Source organism: Engraulis encrasicolus, chromosome 8 (genome assembly GCF_034702125.1).
Source record: "Engraulis encrasicolus isolate BLACKSEA-1 chromosome 8, IST_EnEncr_1.0, whole genome shotgun sequence".
Lineage (NCBI taxonomy): Eukaryota > Metazoa > Chordata > Actinopteri > Clupeiformes > Engraulidae > Engraulis > Engraulis encrasicolus.
This window is the reverse complement of record NC_085864.1, coordinates 42,908,836-42,926,460: the sequence shown is the minus strand read 5'-3', so window position 1 is coordinate 42,926,460 and position 17,625 is coordinate 42,908,836.

The window sequence follows — 17,625 nt, the reverse complement described above, 5'->3', positions numbered from 1 at the left end:
GTTAATTTGGATTTTGTCTTAACTAGCTTTATAATGGCGATCTAAGGGCATTCAAAATAGTGCACATATCCTTTAAGAAGATGTGGAGATGTACTGTTCAATTAGGACAGGGTCAACTGGACGAGGTGCCATATACAGACGATACAATGTACCTGATTGTAGCATTTCAGTTGTTTTAATTACATGGCTTAACACTACCTGAGTGTTGATGTTTGACTGCTAAATACTTTTTATATAATTACAATGTTGTGAAAGCTGCACAGAACGTCTGTAACAGGGATTGACGATTTGTGACATACAGTAGGCCCTATGGGCAGATTTTTTCTTTGTACAACAGTATGTCTTAACAACACAACTTCCAGACGCTATTGTGTCTTGGTGCAATTGGAGACCAAGAAGTGACTGAATGTATGTGCATGCTTCGCAAGAAAAGACCTTGAAGATGTTCAAAACTGTTTTGTCTTGAACTTGACAGGACTAATTGATCATGTAACATCATGAATTATTGCACTTTAATTTTGTCAGTTGCAGCAACAAAGCTAAATAAATGTTGTGTAATTTTAACTGAACGTGTCAACATTTGTAATTCTGCTGGCTACTACAGCTTCTCTCCCCTCCTGCATATTCGTTACATTGTTACGTTACGTTACGTTACGTTACGTCACGTTACGTTACGTTACATTGCATTAACTGACGCTTTAATTTATTCAAAGCGAATTACAACTGTTATTTTTCAGGGTATTGGTTACAGTCCCTGGAGCAATGTGGGGTTAGGTGCCTTGCTCAAGGGCACTTCAGCCATGTAGGGAGAGGTCAGGGGGGATTTGAACCGGCAACCCCTAGATTGAAAGACCAACTCTCTAACCACTAGGCCACGGCTGCCCAAATATTCTGTTCTTTTCCTGCCTGTGAATTTCAAGGTGGTGGTGCAGGTTAACCACCACTGATAATTAATAGGTACTTCAAGCACTCAAGATATGTATCACTTATTCTTGAGAAAGTGGCTAAAACAGGTTGTAATCTTGAAAGAAAAAAACGAAGTGAATTACAAAATAATATGGTATATCCTCGTAGACAAAGGTCTTGGCTTTTCAGAAATGCACAAGGCCAATCTCCCCATTTTCCATTTTTTCCAGAAATCAGGTTTTTCTCCGATCATACCTTGTTTTTTGTCAACACCGTCAGACACAATTAAAAGCAATAAAAAGTGTATTGATTTGGTTGCATATGTATCTGGAGTTTTTAAGTGATTGTGTGTGTTTTTTGGTTCACACATACGCCTTTAAATGTTGAAAATTCACTTTCATTCTATTTTAATACTGCTTCATGTGTTCTAATTTAAAAATATGTGCTGTTAGACAAGACTTACTTAATGGCTAAATAGATCAAACATTTTTTTGTAATTTCACAAATATTCGTGTAGGCTTAAATTTGCTATTACTTTGATAATTCAACAACTACAAAGGAACATTTTGTAAGCACATTCATTTCAAATGTCCAAAACTCCTTCTTACGGTGGTGACTTAAGAACTGACGGTGGTGACAGTAATCTGAAGGTGGTGAAAGTGACCTAATTATTACCTACATTTAGCAAAATAAATAGCCCTCTCAAGTCAATGACATCTAGCATTAACACTTTATTTTTGTGTGTGCACAGTATGTTTGTGCATGTGTTTTTTCTTAATTTGTTAGATACTCTAGGAAGTAGGCCTAGATTATTGAAAATGTGGCATAAACAGGTTTTAAGTTGTTCAAATCCAAAATATAGAGGTGTATTATCATAGATGAACGTCTTGGCTGTGCAGTGAATGTATTGGCCAAGCTCCCCATGTTTTACATTTTTCATAAAATGGGCTCTTTCTTGGTTTTGTCACCAGCGTCAGACAGAATTAGAAGTAAAAAAAATAAGTTTACTGTATTTAAGTGAATTACTTTTACAATTCAACATAATTGTAGATACTTATTGGAAGCATATTCTTAAAACTTGTCAAAAACATGTAAAACACATGCTTTTTTGTGAACTACATCAGATGTCACCACCGTCAGGTTTTGTGACAAAAAACCCTCCAAATGCACCTCAGTGGAGGCTGGAGTATAAGTTTGGGTCACAATTATTACTAACATGTCTGGTAATGTTTCATTAACCAGCACAATTTAGTAAAATATGGAACAAGATGATGAGCAGAACAAAATCTGACGGTTGTGACATCTGACGGTGTGAGACAGAAAAAAACAATCTTTTACATATTGTGCATTTTTTGCTCACATTAGCCACTTCGTTTTCGCTCTGTTTCTTATGGGCTTCATGACGCTTCTGAAATGTAACAATTAATGTAACAATAATACTATTAAAACCCCCGACGGTGTTGACAGTTTATGGTTGGGACAGTACCAGTGTCCAAACAAATTATCAAATTGAGGAGAAATTAGTAAACTTACAGGAGCTTCAGTGATGGTGAAGTACTCAGTAGATCTAAAGGTTTGAAAAGGGGTCCTAAGTAATGACAATGACCTTGCGCATACCTGATTTTATTGTCTTTTAAAAAAAATCTGACAGTGGTGACTAATATGCTGGACACACTTTGAGCAATCAGAAAATAGTACTAAATATTGCTTTACACACACTATGTGCATATCTGCAGAACCACTTCAATATGGACTTTCACATCATGGTGATATTATTCAATAATATCAGTGATTTTTACATTTTAAGTCAATTGAAATGATGATGTCTGTCCTCAGGACAGCTTTTTTTACAGGGTGTGGGCGGGATTATAGCCTTTAAAAGTAAAACACTTACACTTAAATCTTTCACACAACTGTACATTTGTGTAACAGACCGCCTGGTCATTACCTGGATTCATTTTGTTCATGAAAATGTAGTTTATTTTCAACAGAATTGGCAGTTTATTGCAGAGACATGTTTTAGCCGCTTTCTCAAGAATCAGTGGTATACCATTTCACTGGCCATGTTTAAGCAACACCTTAAGACACATCTCTTCCTGGAGGCTTGTGGCTGCTAGTTCCACAAGCACTTTCACTTACATGCATTCACACACACGCTCACACACTGACGCGCACACACACTCACACTTTCCAACACAACACTCTGTGAAGCGTCCTTGGGTGTTTTGAAAGGCGCTATATAAAACGAAAGTATTATTATTATTATTATTATTATTATTATTATTATTATTATTTTAAAAATCTCTGAAATTTTGTCAGAGTCCATGTATTAATGTTTATTTTTTAAACATAATTTAGTGTTGTCACCAGAGAAGCTATAGCATCATGGGTCTCCAGTCCCCAACATGATGTCATGCACTGCTGTGTGGGGAAAGAATAATATGTTGTTGTCAGTGGTGTAGTCTACGTAGAACGCAGGTATATGGAGTATACCCACTTCCAAATTTCAGGGATTTCAGTATACACTTAAATTGATTGATCCATTATTTAGAATAGCACAAATGTAAACAGTATACCCACTTCAAAAAATGTTCAAATATACAGTATACCACAAAAAAAGTAGACTACACCACTGTTTGTGGTGATAGTTTAAATGTGCACTACCAAGAAGAAAGTGGTGAAAATTAAAAAGTCACGTAACGTGCACCACCACCTTTAAACAGAACATTTAAAGTGAAAGTGAAAGCCCAATTGGGAAACTCCAACTCCCATTGTGACACAGCACTCCACAGCACAGCACACAAGTGAACACTCCACTCTGCGAAATTGCATTTATGCCTCACCCATGCAAGGGGGCAGCCCTCAATGGCGTCCCAAGGGAGTAGTGCAGCGGGACGGTACCATGGTCAGGGTAGCTCAGTCATGGAGGAGGATGGGGGGAGAGCACTGGTTGATTACTCCCCCCGCCAACCTGACGGGTCGGGAGTTGAACCGGCAACCTTAAGGCTACTAGCCTGATGTCCTAACCACTTACCCATGACTACCCATTTTTTTTTCCCGAGGTGTAGTTGGGGAACAGGGTATTGGGCCAGGGCCCCAGGACACTGAAAGGCATCAGAAGGCTGGTGATCTAAAAACAAACCAAGAAATCAGCAGTTCTAAAAATGCGGGGGGCCCTTTTGGATTGTTTTTCTGGTATTTATCATGGCTGGGCTGACTGCTGGGGGCCTCTACAGAGGACAGATTTGGTGGGGCTGTCGTGCCGAAAAGCGAGTCCCTGCCAGAACACGAGTGCCCTCATTGAAACCAATGACATTTTTGGAGAGAAAATTACACTCATTTTTGCAGCATTATGGTACAGATACAGCTCTTATGAGGAGCTATTTGAATGCATAACATTTGTTATGACAATTCTTCGATTATTTTATGAAATTACATACTGAAATTGTAACCATGTATTGTGGTACTTCCAGAATAGCGAATATGTCACCATCTCTCATTGAACTCCATTGATCTTAAATTGTGTCGGATTTGTCTGCAAAAATGGGTAAAAAGTATCTGAAAAATTGGTCATTGGTTTCCATTGGTTTCAATGAGGGCACTCGTGTTCTGGCAGGGACTCGCTTTTCGGCACGACAGGGCCTTAGGCAATTGCCTAGTCTGCTTAGTGGTAAAACTGGCTCTGGAGGACTGAGGTGTAAAGACTTCATTTGAAGCATGCGAGGGATGGGTCTGCATCAATATCCCTCCTCCAGTTAGTTTATATGTCCTCTGGCCTTGGGCCTCAAGGTTCGATGGCATCAAAGATGTGTCAATACAGGAAAGGTGAGAGAACGAATGGCGATGGATGAGAGGAACGAGATGCTGGAGACGAGAGGCTACAAATGGTGCAAATGGAGTCGACTCTTCCATCCTCCTTTTATGTTATTCCTTCTTCAGAAATGGGGGAATCGAGGATGTAGACCAGGAGTGGATAACCTATGTCTCGAGGGCCGTTTGCGGCCCTTGAGGCTGTTTTATCCGGCCCCGATGTAGTTTTAATGTAATCCAGCTTCATAACAAATATGACCTATTTTGTAAAGGAAACTTAATACATACATTTGCAATACAATTAAGTTATATTCAGGGGGGCTAGAGAAGGTGGGGTCTGTTTTAAAGCTGTCTCTCTCTCTCTCTCTCTCTCTCTCTCTCTCTCTCTCTCTCTCTCTCTCTCTCTCTCTCTCAGTCTCAGCACTCTCCCCTTCATCTCTGACCTGCTGGTGCTGTAGGTGTAGAGGTGCATGTCTGTGTACGACAGCAATAGGCAATAGAGCCTAACTAGAGTACCTGATGCATCTCATACCCGTGCAATATTGGTTCCAAAGCTGATTCAGTGGATCATCACCAAAAAAATCCTCACAAACCTCTGACACATTGCTGTAGCCTATACTGTTCTCCATGCATGGAGTGTAAATATGCTTGGAGGATTACAAAAAAAATCCATGTTTTCTTCAACCAAAGATGCAAACTACTTTGTATTCCTTTAACATGGTTTGACTGGCTCACCTGGATTTTTCACGGGGGTTCTTTAAGCTCCAGAATGTAATTACTTGTTTATTTTCCTAATAATATGCTACCCATTCACATATTTGATCATTTCATGAATATTTAACAACCAAATAATACACTAATTTTTACTGGTATGACCAAAATACAAGTTTTGCAGCCAAAGATGTCTGTGATTGGTAATTCAAAATGGAGAACATGGAGAAGATCCACCTATTCTTGTATGAAAAGTGTAATTTTCCCAAGTCGTATGCCAAGTGAATAGGCCTACTTAGAATAAGATGGTGGTGGTAAATATGCATGATAAGGGTAACATTTGTGAAGATAGCATTTCGAAATCTCTCTCTCGCTCCCTCCCTCCCTCTCTCTCTCTCTCTGTATATAACACTCAGTCATTTCTCATCTCTCTCTTGAGATGCATTTGAATTCAGTTATGCCCCCTCTCAAGGTCTTTTGAGGGCATATGTTTACTTTTACAGAAATAGTGCCTTGTGTACAGTCAGAGGTGAAGAGCTTAGATTTTAGAGCTGATTTTGGGGTGCCTGTAAATGTAGTACACTTTGTAAGCATACCATAGGCTGTTATGTTTTTTTTAGATACCAATTTTTATTTGTTTTCTTTTTTCGAAGCAAATGTCAGAATGCAGGTATTTATCAGACAGTCAGATGCATCGATTAAGACAAATGGATCATGTAATACAATCTTTTTTAAAAGTCCTAAGTCCTCTATTCCCCCACCCACTGCATGGTCAGCTGGCATGCAGCTGCAGGGACTGGACTATTCAATTCCAGCCTGTGGGAAGGAAGGGGAAGAAACAAGGATTGGATAAGCAATAAGACCATTTCACTAATATCTTGGTATAAATTGTTCAAGTTCCAGTACACATAATAATAATAATAATAATAATAATAAAAATAATAATAATAATAATAATAATAATAATAATAGGCCTAATAACAATATTAATAATAAATCATCTAGTCCATCATCACAGCTTGGGCATGTTTTCATTCATCCATCATCCATCTGCACCTGAATTGTTTTTTTTTTGTGCCATTTTTCTCCACCCATCCTTAACGCGGAGTATACGACCTTTTAAGTGTACTTTCAGCAGGTCAGATCTGATGCTTGTGGATGTAAGTGATTTTGCAGTTAGAGCCCGCCTTGTGCTGCTCGCGAGGAATGGATTTTATTTGCAGCAGGTAGCGCGCGCCGATGCACTGTGACACATGGAGCCGCTGTAAGCGCAGCGTGGAAACCCTGGAAATTGAAGCCACATTTTAACAGCCCAGTTGGATTTATTGAATCCGAACTGTTTCGCACTTTGAAATGATATCTGTGCAACTGTGCAGTGGAGCAGCAAGACGGTGCGGGTGTGTGCGTGGCTGGCTGCGCGCGCGCCCTGCCGTGTAGGCTGCACTTGTACGTGCGCGCGCTGCGTCCGGCGCTATCCTGCTAGGGCCCACAGGGATATATTCCTGCTGTCTGATCTCCTTGACAATGTGGAGGGAGTTAAAGGCTGTATGTGGGTTGTGGTATTCTCTCCGTGTTATATGTCACAGACTGAATACGTTGTCTAATCTATATCCTCTCACTATAGCACTATATTATGCAAGTATTTCACCTTTGGTTTTGGAGAATCCTTTTGGGGGTAGAACGTAATACTCGTCAGATCTGACTTTCTGCCATGTCTAATAACACTTTGCAGACAGATACGTACAAGCTCTAATGGGTCCTTGCGATTTTGCAAACGCTGCACATTGTTTGTTAACCCTGGCTGGGGTCTAGAGGAGTTGAGAGGCACGCTTGTCAAGATCACTGTGTGGGGTTGAAACTGGGCAAGGAGATACGGATGGATGTAAAAAAAAAAAAAAATCCAAGGCTCGTCGGTCGTTATTTTATTTTTTTGTGTGAAAAGTAGGCATTTCGACTGCTTTGTTAACGCGAAGTTACAGGGTTATTTGAGTAGAAACACATTACAAATTAGACAGCATTCCCAACCTGGCAACTAATTAATTATATTAGGCAACGATTATGGACCATTCATCCCAATAAAGACTAGTCGTCGTGCTTGTTCCATGTTTGCATGTTCTCTTGTGAAATGCTTGGCTGGCATCTCCAAACTCACCCAAGTATTTTCAACGAGAGAAGCCAATTAAAGGAATTAACACACAGTTATACCTCGTGGTCAAAATGAACTTGTGCACTGCTACCGTACGCAGGCTGTCAGGGAGGAACTGCAATGCAGACGAGACGGGCATTCATTAAGACGGGCATAGGCCGGGAACTGACGCGCATCCTACTGTCCGTTCTTACTGGAAATCGCCGTAATTCTTCCTGATCGAGTGTCCAAATCGATTAGTCGTCAGATATCTTCTTGCTTGAGGAGCGGCGTGCGATGGGAAAGTCGATGGCAATGGATGAGCCGCACATGTGCGGGGGCCTAAACCGACTAGACGACCCTGCCTCTCGTCCGTGCTCCGGGATAAAGTACTACCAGTTAGAGCGCTCCTGGCCACTCAAAGAGCCGTAAATATGTCGGCGGATTGTCTCGAGAGCGCATCGTAATCTCCCGCTGTTCAGCAGACTGCCGGGAATCACGGCTGCAAATGGCCTCTTCTCTGTAGATTCATGCCAATCAACTCCAGTTGATTACACACTGGCCAGCAGAATGCAACAGTTGTCTCCCTGTCTCCAACACAGACAGCATCCTACGCTCTTGTTTGATTAACTCTGCCTTCTCAAAGCGCCATTCTCAGAAGATACTCATTTATATGGATCAAACCACCCAATCCAACACAACCATTGCAGTCTTTCATAATTGTATAAATATGTCTGGACCCAGTCAACACTCCTTTTGCATCATAAGAGCACCAACAAGAATCTCGAGAATGGCTAGTTCTATACGCGTGACGCTAGATGGCAGTAAAACACAATTGATTCCACGTGGCGTTTTGGTTCACCAGAGCACTTGGAACAGCAGAGAAGTTAAGGTCCGAGGTGTGCACAATGCCATAGCATGTCTAGTTTTCAAACCGGGGTGTTATGATATAAGTCAAACATATTATGAACAATTATTTCAGAGTAGCCTACCACACCTTTTGGCTGACATGGCTGGCATATCATCCACACTTTGCTAGCTCTTTTTTGTCAGATGCAGTCGTCTTACATCGGGGGATATTTCAGGGCCATTCACATGTTGAAAAGATTAAAATTCAAGTTACATTATTTTACAACACATATTATATTATTTTATGAAAACATACAAAAAATGTTGTCCACGTTTACAGGCTCTGGGGACAGCTGTTTGCCTCGCGCACATGTGCGCGCCGCGCTCTTGCCACGGGCCGTCTTCCACTTCAACTTCTGCTGTTTTATTGCTCTCCATTAACATTGCAGAGAACAGACCAAAAGTCTAGGCCTGATTCAAGACCATGATGTAAAACAGGGGTATCCTGCTAAACATTTAACTTTCACTTGACCGCCCAAAGACACAAGGAGGCGTGCAGAATATGCTACTTTCATAGTCGCTACTTTCAGTGTCATTTTTAATGTTCCAAACTTATCCGGTGGCATAGAACCATCCATCCATCCGTCCATCTAAACATCACTGTGCAACTCCAGAAAGGGGAAGCTGAATTCTTTCAGTCAGACAGTCAGTCTGTCAGTCTGTCACTGACGAGGATTTATGACTATTTTTTTCCGGAAAGAACTGGTATTGTCGACGCTGTGCTTCTCCGCCAGTCCCTTGCTTCATCAGAATCATGCTCCATGATGTGAGAACGTTAATGGGAGTCGAATGCTCTCCCCGGGAGTCCGCTGCATGCGTCGGCCAGGCTTGGCATCTCCTCTGCTCCAGCGGCTCGGTGGCTTCGTTCATCTATTCAAGAAGAGAGCTACACGCAACCCCATCCCAGTTTTTCTTCCCTGTGACTCAAATAGGCTAGGCACTAAACCTTATGCATGCCAGACGCTAAACTGCTTAAAAAATAACAGAACTGCCAAAACTATAATGCATTTGAAACAGTTGTCTCTTTCAATAAAACGACATGGGAAAATGTTGATTTAGCTTATATATTACGTATTCATGAGCATGTTGCCTGCATTGCATGGCTGAATGTGAAAGCCTGTGAGTTCTGTTCAGGCTTTCAGTCAACAGTCAGCACGTTTTAAATAGTAAATCCATAACAGTGTTATTACACTTTGCTTGTAACAAATTCAGAAATTATGACGCAAAGCTTTTTTAACGTTGAATGTGGACATATCGGTCACAGCCATGCGGCACTGTTCAAGTTCTCTTGCATTCTTGCAATAAGACTGATTACATGCATGCTAGAAGCAGAGTTCCACCCAGAGGGAGAAATGTAGGCGAAGTAGTCTAAGCAGCCTCGGCGAATATAGGCCTATTCTCATCGCAGGCAGGCTGATGGCCCTTGGATGGGCACTCGACACTTTAATATTGAACTTCGGTAGAAAAGTAAACAGTGGTCAGCGACCAGAGATGATTTCTGTTTTCTGGAGTAAAAACCCTAATAAGTATTGTATGAGCTGTATGTACTTTGCCCGTGACCACAGCGCCTGCGGTTTTCGGAATGTTTCCGCTTGTTTCAAAACGAACAGGCAGCAGGAGGAGAGACGGGGAGGGAGAGCGCAGAGGAGAAGTGAAAAAAGGGGAAGGCGAGAGAGAGAGAGAGAGAGAGAGAGAGAGAGAGAGAGAGAGAGAGAGAGGTCTGTTGGCAGCTCCCTCGGCTGTTTTAAAATGTGCCTGGTCTGTGTACGGGTCCTTTCTCTCTTGGCTCTCCAGAGAGGGGCACCCTCTCGCAGGACTATGTTCGCTCACTATAGCCATGGTCGGCCGGGCTGCCTGCGGTCCTGGAATCCTGCTCAGTCTCTTGACACAATATTTTCACTCCAGGCATTATGAATTATGAACAATTGAATAATGGCAGGAAATGATGCCAATATAATTATATTAATTAAATAGTCGGGGTGAAAGAACGGTCGTAAAAACGAAGTTTAGTGTAGAATTGCTCTCTTGAATGCTCTTGGCGGGATATTTTTCCCCCAAACGCGAAAGGATGTGACAGAACCACTTACATTCAAACTGTAGGGGTGTAAGTGCTTTTAGAAATTACAAGGTGCAGCACCAAGCTACTGTTAGTCAGGCTATGGTTTTATTTGATATTGTTGCAAATTAATAAGGAATGATTAAGAAACTATAATAAGCACACCTTTGCTCTCATATTATCTATTGCACTTAAGATAATGTGAACAGTAGGCCAAGTCTGTTTCTTTCAGCTCAGCAGACGACATGTAGGGCTAGTACACTACACTTCCTCACGGTTTGGTTATTACACATAATTTACCAAAGGTAAAACATGTCAATACCAAACTATTTGTGCTATCGTTAGATGATCTGTCAGCATCTCCATTTTGGACATCGTCTGGTCTGGCTGTGTGAGCGTTTTTTTGTGTGGCGTGGCTGCATGGCTGGACACGGTCCGGTGAGAAATATCCCCGTTGATCACTTGATTGATTACCTCGCGCAAAGGTCACGCGGGCGCGGCGTAATTTCCTTGCGCCTCCAGGCTCTCTTTTCACTCTCGGTCTGGCTCGCGAGCCCCCCGAGTTTACAAATTATGTTTTTATTTTAACCCTTGCAGCGCCACTCAAACATAAGGGGCCGATGTACCTACAGACTGTAAAGCAACCCCCCCCCCCCACACACACACACACACTCACTCGCACACACACACACACACGCACGCGCACAGAAAACACACAATTGTTTTATGACTGTTATTAATAGTGGCCAACTCACGACTCGCAAAACAAGTAATGAATATAATTAGGGTAAAGATAATAACGGCGCGCTGTGTAAATTGCCTGGCCCCTCCGTTTGATAGGGGTTCATTTTAAACTCGGGGATGGACTCATAATTTAGCGGTGCCACCAAAAGGGTCTTGAACCCAATTAATATCCACCGTAATTACAGCCTACGGGTTCAACCCATGATGCTCTCACGGTGCACCGCTGTCTTCATTCGGACCCACCGGGGGTCGGAGGGCGAACATCAGTGTGTGCGTGTGTGTGTGTGTGTGTGTGTGTGTGTGTGTGTGTGTGTGTGTGTGTGTGTGTGTGTGTGTGTGTGCGTGTGTGTGTGTAAGAGAGAGAGAGCGAGAGAGAGAGAGAGAGAGAGAGAGAGAGAGAGAGAGAGAGAGAGAGATTTGGAAAGGGGAGGGCCAGGGGTAGGTGCAGTTTGAGTTATATAGTGCGAAATAAGCGAGGGGAGTGAATGGAATACCTCCTTCTCTATTTAGGCAAATTGGACAGCGGTGGCGGTCTGTCGGAGCCATGCACGCGCCGGCCCGCGCTGCCAGCCTCGAAGCTGTGGCAGCAGTGGAGCTCCCGCTCGCTCATATATTTTTCCTCCCCTCTCTTCTCTTGATTTCTCTGGAAAAGTTAGAGAACGGAGTGCAGAGGCTGTGCAAGATTGTGTTCCTTCTGTGATGTTTTGCATTCCATTTGTCCGTTAACATGTGATGGGCATAACAAAGATGTGGTTAGCCTATGTGTGCGTATTATAGCCAACTATGTTTATCATTTCCATATAGGCCTAGATAGCAACCCGCTTTTTAAATGGAAAAGGTTCTAGTCCTTCAACAGTTGACGTGTGAATAGGTGCTACCTTCTGACTTTTATTATTACAAACCAGGATCACGTCCAGTTGCACAGTTTTTTTCTTTTCATTAATACCAGCCTTCGTGGAAAAAACGAGAAGAGTTGCACAAAGTATAAAACGATCCAATAAAAATAGAACTGTTTATCGCATTATTTTCCCCGCATGTTAAGGAAACCCTCTAAAACGTTTAAGGTGTGTCCACGCGACCCTCACTGGAGCTCCGGCCAAAGGGTGGCGTGATGATGTCATGACGTTATTGAGTCCATTTACAAAAAATAGCCTACTTTCGAATCGATGGGCTACACTGCTCAGGGCACGCGACCCCTAAGAGGTTCACGGGCAAGGTCAACATGATGTCACGCGGCCCTAATTAATGAACATTTAACTTAAAGACCCTCCGTGGCTAATAAATACCCGTGCATGGGCTGCTGAAATGACAAAAAAAAAAAGACTGACGTTCGCAAAACACCAAAAATGCGATAGAAATACTACACGACTATGAGTGGCATAATAATAATAATAATAATAATAATAATAATAATAATAATAATAATAATAATAATGGTAATGATATTATTATTATTATTATTATTATTAATAATAATGATGATGATGATGATGATGATGATGGTAATGATGATGATGGTTATGATGATGATGATGATGATGATGATGATGATGATCTAGACTATAGTTATAAGGTTGTAATAATAGAATAAAATTGCAGCGAAAATAAAATAGAGGATGTCGCAGTTGCTCCTCATCTTTTGTACAGTCTAAATTGTTTATTATTACTATTATTCTTTTATTTAGGCTACTTTTTAAAGCTTTGCTTGACATTTCTCACGCACTTTGGCGGGTGGAGGGAGGTATCACCCAGCCGTGACTCATTCATCAGGCCTTTTTTCCCCCCATGAAGCACTTTTTCCCACCTCCGATTATCACACCTTATTAGTGCGCTGTTTTAAACGCCGAAGAGATCATTTATTAGGATCCAGGGACATTTCAGGGGGATTGCAATTTCGCCCGCGAGTAATGGAGCCGCTGCGTGCAGTCTACCCCGCGCACGGCAGTGGGCATTAATTCGGGGGTTGCTACTTAACAGATTAATAATTGTCACCGCTGCCAAAAAGGGTAAAGTAAAAAAAAAAAAAAAAAAAAAAAGAGTGGAAAAAAAATCCTCGAGTCTGACTGCACACGCGCTTGAGATGGGAGGAGGGTGGTGTAATGGTGGGGGTGTGCACTTTCACTTTTCATTCAATTGGGATTATTCATAATGATGGTCAAATCACAATTAAAATGTGTATAAGTTAAATAAAACGGATTTTCTTTTACATGTGGTTGGTTTGCCCGAACAATGATTAATGTCTTGCAATAGGCATGGCTGAAAGTCCGGCGTGCTCGTGCCTGGAGAGTGCTCCATTATAATTAATGCCTCCGGTTTCCTCGTGGACTCGGGGTCGCAAACGGGCTCCGAATCGCGCTCAGTGATCTTTGAAGATCTTACTCTGAAAAGAAGGATCTTTTGTCGCGATTGCCATCTGAGAAGATCAGTAATAGGCGAGAGTGATAAATCGGTGCAAACTTTTTGGCGGCGCCTGCCAGTTTGAGGAGAGGGGGGCTGTGCGCATGTGCGAAGGTGTCCAAACTGACAATGCAGGAGAGATAGCGAGTCCGGATTGAGAATCAGACAGTAAAGAAGGACATAGGAGAAAAAAATCAAAAAGGAAGAAAAAAGATCCAAGAGGAAAAAAAATAACCTACTCCAAACAAACCAACCCGCGCCGAAAGAGCCGGCACCATGAGGTCCAAAGGCAGGGCTCGGAAGCTGGCTACGGGTAGGTCCAAATATCCCCTTTCTTTTCCATTTTCACTCTGCCATCTTGTGCATGTGGGTCTCGAATCTAAGGCACTGTCGGCACTTGATAAGGTAGCAGGCGACACTCTTTGGGGTGCTGTCAGCGACAACTTGCCTGCAGTGTACAACTACTTTCAGGCATTGTTGAGACAAGTCCGGGTCGGGCTATCGGACTCATGCCGTATGTTACGTTGCGGCGTGAAGCAGCATAAAGTCACGCACAAACAAGCTTACGCACGCTTTACAATCACTCACTCTCTCGCTCCCTCACCAGCTTACTCAGTCTCATGCACGCTCTCCGTATTTCTAATATATTTTTATTCAGCCACCGAAATGACATGAAGTTGCGCAGACAAGTTGTCAACAGTTTTACCCGGACCGAATTTGTGGCGAACCTTCTGGTCCTGCGAAGGACTGTCTCTCCGCTCTCGCGTGCACAAGTTTCGATACGCTCCTGGAGTAGGCTACGACTGTTCCCCCCATCAGTTTGCGACGATAACATTACCAGGTTTAGCGTGAAATTGACGGCTGGGTCGTAAGTCGCCCCCACAAAAAAAGCCATGTCTCATTGTGAACATGCAGCCTGCCTATTGACGTTGGCTAGGGATAACTGTCAGTTGCACCCCCTCTTGCTCAGAACGAATTGCCACATTGGAGTGAATTTTCCTCAAAGTGTGTAGTCCAAAACAAATCAAGTGTTTGCCATCACCCTGTTATCTCTGCGCTGCCTTATTCCATCTCTTTTATTTTCTCTCTTTAAATCAAATTTAAACATCATTGCTGACGTGCAACAAGTGACTTAATCTGCTCACAGACCGCACGAAATCGCCGTGCCCTAGAGAAATGTGTGATTTGTTTGTGTGTTCGAGTGTGTGGGTGGGAGGGTGGCGATATTATTGCAGGCAATGGGCAGTAATAGCTGCTTCTTGATGCAGTAATGCCTCCAGCTATCTTCTGAAGTGTTGTTTGATGAAGAGGCTTGTATGTGTGTTTCCCCATCTTATGCCACACGCAAATGTACGTCAGAATAAGTTTTTATTCTCTTTACACTTGTAATGTATTATGTCAAATTAATTATAGGCAGGTCTGCACGCCATTCGGCCCCCATGCCGCGCGCCTGGGGGCAACAAACTCATAGGAAATTTGAGCAATTCCCCCCTTTATCCGTTTTTTTCTTTTGCAGCAAAATTAGGCTATTGAAATAATTTCACAATTTACCAACAGCAAATTGAAAAAAGTAGTCCATAACTCTTACACCCCCCCCCACCCCCACCCCCCAAACACACACACACACACACACACCACCTCTCTTTAGATGGGAGGCAGGATATAGTTTATATAAGGGTGCAGCATGAAGGGTTTTTTTTAAATTATTTTTTTAATATGTGTATTAAGTAGAAGTAGCCTACTATTGTGGATGTAATGAGAACACTCATGATAGATAGATATTACTTGATATTAGGCTATATAGATGCAACATTTTTAGTATCATACTAGCCTACAAGTGTTGTAATTACTTTCACAACAGTACTCGTAGGTTACTTTTACTTTATAGGTCTATGTTTTGTATTGTCATACATTTTTCATTTTAACAACACATCTGAAATTTTGTCACATGAAATGAAACAATATTAAGAAAACAGTAGGCCTACTTAAAACAAAGGGAGACAATTATCGGTTATAGAAGACACAAGATAGTTATCCCAGGGGGTCCCATAAAGTACATAAAGAATGAAACCAGAGCCATGGTTTAAAAAAATGTAGCCTGTGTGTGTGTGTGTGTGTGTGTGTGTGTGTGTGGTCAGGTAAGATACCACAGGTATCTGATACTGCAGCTGGCAAGCGATTCTCTCTCTCTCTCTCTCTCTCTCTCTCTCTCTCTCTCTCTCTCTCTCTCTCACACACACACACACACACACGCACACACACACGCACACACGTCGCACACACACACTCACACACACACACACACACACACACACACACACACACACACACACACACACACACACACACACACACACACACACACACACACACACACACAAACACACACACACACTCACACACACACACACACACACACACACACACACACACACACACACACACACACACACACACACACACACACACACAAAGCACTAGCATACACATACTTAATCATGCATATGCAAGCACATACAAACACACAAACATACTTGCACACTCACTTTACAGATCTCAAATTGTACTACAGAGTATGCAAAGGCTCTGCAGAGAATAGAACAATTTGCCATTTGAAGTACACAGAACACACGTTCAAATACAAAGTGCTTGCCATAAGATGTAGATACAGGCATGGAAAAGCATCTTCCAAATCAGTCATTATTTGAGTGTGGGTTATTTATACTCTGTTTGCTCTGCCATTCTTATTTTCGGTTATCTTGTAGGCTTATGTCCACCTGGTTGTAAAAAGTGTTTTTCAGGTAGAGGTATAAACAGTAGAAGCAGTAGTAAACATAAAGACCTTCATTAGGTACAGTGTAATAACTGGTGCACCTGTAGGCTATTGGCATGACCTGTAGGCTACTGGTCTGTGGCCTACACCATACATTTACTTTTACCTTTACTTCATACACCTCTATCAGCAATACTAACCAACAAAACTCAGTGAGTCTGTGAGACCTATCATATTTTATTGGAAACAATGGCACATCCCATTATTTTCCTTTCCAATTCATTTCGCAATCGCTGGTTAGATAAGAACAATATTCGGTCATATGCAAAGGCCAAAACGTGTGCTCCAAATAGGCGAAGGGGAGGCTGTGAAGTGGGCTTGCTTTCTTGTCGGGCTCGACCCTGGTTCTGTGTCTTGTGGTCCCTTTGGCCCTTTTTGTTACTCCGAGCACCATTTCTCCCCAAACCGCAGCGCTGCGCCCCGACTGCAGCTGAATTGTGTCGGGTCAGGCCACAACGCCAAGTGCACGCACACAATAGAGTCATGCACAGGACATGGGTAAAACGACAACTGATATGCATATTTTTCAATTATCGGGGTAATTTGGCAAAGCCCATCGGGCGCGCGGGCACACACACGCACACACGCACGCGCGCACACACACACACACACACACACACACACACACACACACACACACACACACACACACAGACACACACAACCACACACACAACAGAGAGAGAGAGAGAGAGAGAGAGAGAGAGAGAGAGAGAGAGAGAGAGAGAGAGAGAGAGAGAGAGAGAGAGAGAGAGAGAGAGAGAGAGAGATTCCTTTCCTCTCTGACGAAATATTAACTGCAGCCCCAAAAAGAGGTTTAGGATTCCCAGATCGTAGCCATCACGTTAAAGCTAAAAATAATATCACAGGGAGAGGGGGAAAAAAGCAAGGAATTGGCCTGGGCCTCACCGACCCTCTGGGCAGAACCAGCAGTCATTACTTAGGCTGCTCCCCGAGAATGTGGATAATTTGAGGCGTATTTAAAGATTATTATTTATCCAAGATGTAAGGAGAAGATTTCTACCTATTAACTGAATAGGAGAGAATGTTCCGGACGCTCTCCCGAGACCCACTCGGCTCTGGCCGCGCGCCAGGCACTGCACAATGTCAACATTGAATATTCAAATTCCCAGA